The sequence below is a fragment of the Arachis hypogaea genome, chromosome 15 (assembly GCF_003086295.3).
Source record: "Arachis hypogaea cultivar Tifrunner chromosome 15, arahy.Tifrunner.gnm2.J5K5, whole genome shotgun sequence".
NCBI classification, from domain to species: domain Eukaryota; kingdom Viridiplantae; phylum Streptophyta; class Magnoliopsida; order Fabales; family Fabaceae; genus Arachis; species Arachis hypogaea.
Window position 1 is genome coordinate 149,346,102 of NC_092050.1, and position 4,458 is coordinate 149,350,559.

Here is a 4,458-nt window from a genome sequence, read left to right on the forward strand (position 1 = left end):
CTTCTTGTTTCTCTTCTCAGTGTTTAACTGTTTATGTATTCGCTTTTGCTTTTCCATTTGTGCGGCTAATATTGATGATGTGTTTTTCCTTTTTCAACGAAACATTCATGGAGATTTTTCTTTTAATCAACGGTTGAGATTTTATTTTAGTTTTTGTCGGACAACAATGGCGAAGCGTGTTTTCTCTAGTTGGGCCTAATGGGCCATAGCAATATAACAATTTCTTTATGGTTTTTAAAAGTTTCATTAATATTCCGCCAGAGAAAATCGGGAAAAAAATTAATATTACAATCCAGATGACCCATTGTATTGGACAAGGTTACGAGAACCGGACCGGTCAATAAACCGGTGAGGTCACTGGTTCACTGGTTTATTGGTTCGACCGGGGTTCAACCGGGGTTCAACCGATTTAATAAAATATTAAATAAAATTATTAAAAAACCTGAAAATAATTTTAAATATATAAATTCAATAATTTCTAACTTAATAAAATTTAAAATTTCACATAATAAACTATCCATAACTTAATATTAGAGGTTCACAAACAACTTCAAACATCAACGTTTATAACTAAACAAAAAAAAACGCACATAATGACAAACCCATAATGTTCTACATTCAAAAGAAACAATTACTAGCAAGTTTTCAACTAATCAAAGGTGCAACTCATCAAAAATCATAATTATCATTAAGTGTTTCAATATCTCCATCATAAACAGGTAATCCAAAGCCACCATCATTAGAAGTACCATCAAAAGAAGTTGTATTTGAAAAATCAGCTACATTAGGCAAAGATATTTGAAATCGCTGTTCTGACCAAAGATATTTGAAAAGCCTGTAACATTGATACTGGTTCTCGCTCCCTGTTGACATGATGATTGTTCACAACAAATTCAAGAAAATTATCAACCATATCTCTGACGTTATCCTGCATGCATTTTTTTTTTAAAAAAAATAGTAAGTGTTAAAATACCATCATATTCAGTCTTATAATAGACCTTACATTGACATGTACAAACACTCCCAAAAAAAAAAAAAAACAAAAGAAGCTACCAAATTCATTGGTAGTCCAGAGATGAAGGCCATTCTTTACTAAATGCAGGAAGCAGGATTGAATTAGAAGAACTGTGTGCAACATTAATTTAGATGGCCAAAACTACACTGAATTAAACAACAAAAAATTGGAAGATTTGAAAAAGTTCATTATAACAAATTGTTAATTTCATTGATATCTGCTCTTCTCTTTAATAAAATTCCTTTTCAATCCAAAACGGAAATGTTGCAATCTTATTACAGTAAAGGGACCAGCAGAGAGCAAAATATTGTCATACTTCACTATAAATTCATGAAGCCACCAAACAAACAAATAACCTCAAAAAATGAAAAATCAAAATCAAAATCGAACAAATAAAGCAGCAAACAAATTCATGAACAAATAACCTCAGAATCATGAAGCCAGCAAACAAACAAATAATGAAGCCAGTAAACAAAATCATGAACAGAACATGAAAATCAGAAGGCAGCAACAAAATCAAGCACAGAACATGAAAATCAGAAGGCAGCAAATAAAAAAACAAAATCGAAGCACAGAAAATCAAAATCAGAAGGCAGCAACTAAATCAAAATCGCAGACAAATAAATCATAAAATCAAGCACATAAAATCAGAAGGAGGCGAGCTCATAAGTCAAAATCAGAAGGCAGCAAATAGATCAAGAACAGAGTATTACCAAGGAGGAGGCGAGTAACGGCGAGGAGGCGAGCTCGGACGACCGAGGAGGAGGCGAGCTCGGCGACGACCAAGGAGTTGGCGAGCTCGGCAACGACGGTGGTGGTTGCGGTGGTCGCTGCTGTGGCTGCTCGATTGGTGGTGGTGGGCTGGTGGGTATGCGACTGCGAAGAGGGCTGATGGCTGTGTGTGACTGGGTGGTGAACTGTGCTTCGGTGATTTCTGGAGCGTGGTGATTTCTGGAAACTGATTAGGGGATTTAGGGCTCGGCCAGAAGCAGGACGGGGTGGTGGCTCGGTGGTGAACTGCTGTGGGTGAAGAATGGTTTCTGGAAACTGGAAAGGGGAAATCACTGGAAACTGATTGTGATTATTAGGGATTTAGGGTTACGCGTTTTGCTTTTGCCGTTTTCTCTTTTTTTTTTTTTTTTTTTTTTTTAAATAGGCCAAAACGACGTCGTTTAGCCTTTCTGATTTCAAACCAAAAAACCGTAAAAAAACCGGACGGTTCTCCCGGTTCACCGGTTAACCGCCGGTTTGACCGGTTCTTTTACCGGTTTTTTGCCAGACGGTTTTTAATGTTACCCGGACCGGCTAGATGACCGGTTCCCGGTTTTTCCGGTTGAACCGGCCGGTCCGGTTCGGTTTTCAGAACCATGGTATTGGATCCTCTAATTTTTAAAACGGCTTATTAGGAAAATAATTAAAATCAACCAATAATCAATTAAAAAAGATTATGAGCATTCAAAAATGAAACAAAAAAAAATACATATCTAGTTTATTGAAACCAGACATCTAGATTTCATGTTCACCCATTGTTGGCGTTTCCCAATCTTTGTTCTTTTTCAAAATGCTAGCTTCTCCATGATTGAAGTGTTGGTCTTCTTAATTACGTTAAGAACCTTAGGTATATAATAGCCAAAACTAGGTTTTAGCCTAGCCTGTTATTTTTGGTTGGAGATTTTAAGTTATTTGTTTTCTCCCTTGGTGTGCCCTCAATAGTGTAGAGCTTGCACCAATATGCTGTTTTAAATTAAGGTCCTTATACTATCGTGTCTATATATAATTGTTTAATTTATTTAAAAAAGATAAAAATTAATATTTAATTTAAAAGTATAAAAGTAAATTATTTTAAATTAATAGTGTAGAGCTTGCACAAATATGACATTTTAAATTAATTATCAATTATCACTAAAATTAAAATTATCTCTCTCTTTTTTCTAAAAGTTTAAGCTTTATTTCTCCACGTAAGAGTTTTTTATATTAATTATTTATACGTAATTTTTAATTTATGCTGAAATTTTAATTTTAATTAGAAAAATAGGAATAATAAAAATTAAATTCTGAATTTTAGTAATAAAAAATTCTAATATTATATTATAAAATTATCCTTTTTAAAAAATTTAAATTATATTTCTTCGCGTAAAAATATCTTATGTTTAAAATGGTGAATTATGTATAAATGTTCCTTACTTTATACTCATTGTATTCTTATTTAAAAAGAAATAAAAACAATAAGAATTAAATTTTAAATGTTTATTTTACTTATAAAAGATTTTAATACTATATTATAAAATTATTATCTAACAATTTAATCTGTTAAATAAATAATACACATAAATAATTATATATTTAACAAAAAATATGAAAAGATGAATTTGGAGGAAAATGTGAAAAAGATGTGATTCATGAATGGTGATTGGGAATAGGGCATAATCATTTATGGTTTCATGACACGTAAAATAATAGCACAAAAAAGTGATGATGGGGAGTCTAAAGAATAATTGATCGAATGAGAACAAAATAGAGAGATTGGCAAATTAGGCCAAACAAATCAATCGTATTTGTCTATTTGATATTTTCATTATTAGGTGACGACAAAAATTGGTGGTGTCGCGAAATCAATACTTTAATATACATATTTATCATACTAGCCATGGTTTCTTTCTGATCTTCAAATAGAGAAAGAAAGAAAATAAAGAAGAGAGAAACAAAGATGCTATTGCTATTGATGGACATGGAAGAAATCAAAACCGTCATCATATACACATCTCAAAATAAATAATTTTAGAGCTCTTGTCTATTTATGGACCACTTGTTTGAATATAAAAACTTATGTTTTGGGTGGGGAGATTGAATAACAAACTCTTATGGTTTGAAAAATGACATTTCATAATCATTAGCCGTGGGTCTTTTAATGTAAACATTCAAAATTAAGAGGAATTATTATTACGTACACCAACTTATTGAGATTGATGACACCTTACATTTTATATTAATCTACTCTAAAAAAAAAACTACGAAAAGAAAAGAAAAACAATATAAAAAATCACAAATTTCATTTTTCTTGTGTTGAGTTGGGTTGTTTGCTATGATGTACATACATGGACACAGATACTATAAGATACGAGACATGTTGATATACAAATTTAAAATTTTTATAAGACATGGAAATATATATATATATATTATAAAGTATTTTTTAGATAAATTATAATAATATTTTGGTATTAATTTTTTAATTATTTTTAATATTTTTTTAATTATATAAAATATTAAAAATATTTTTTGTATTATTTTAATAATTAATAATATGTATTATTTCTAAACTCATAATTTTAATAAGGGAAAGTCTCGGACCAGCAATTTTTTAAAAAGTTGGCCAACATTTAACCATCAAAAGAAAATTGAATGATCTCATACCATTGAATTTAATTTTACACCATTAAAAA

At 30.8% G+C, this 4,458-nt stretch overlaps 1 long non-coding RNA gene across 1 annotated transcript; it reads right to left on the bottom strand.

Annotated features, from left to right (window-relative positions):
* Positions 1 to 499: 499 nt before the first annotated feature.
* LOC112751248 (uncharacterized) lies at positions 500 to 2,139 on the bottom strand. Its single transcript, XR_003176334.2, has 2 exons — positions 1,729 to 2,139; positions 500 to 928 (listed from the first exon to the last, which is right to left on the bottom strand). It is a non-coding gene; the product is annotated as an uncharacterized lncRNA (long non-coding RNA).
* Positions 2,140 to 4,458: the final 2,319 nt, after the last annotated feature.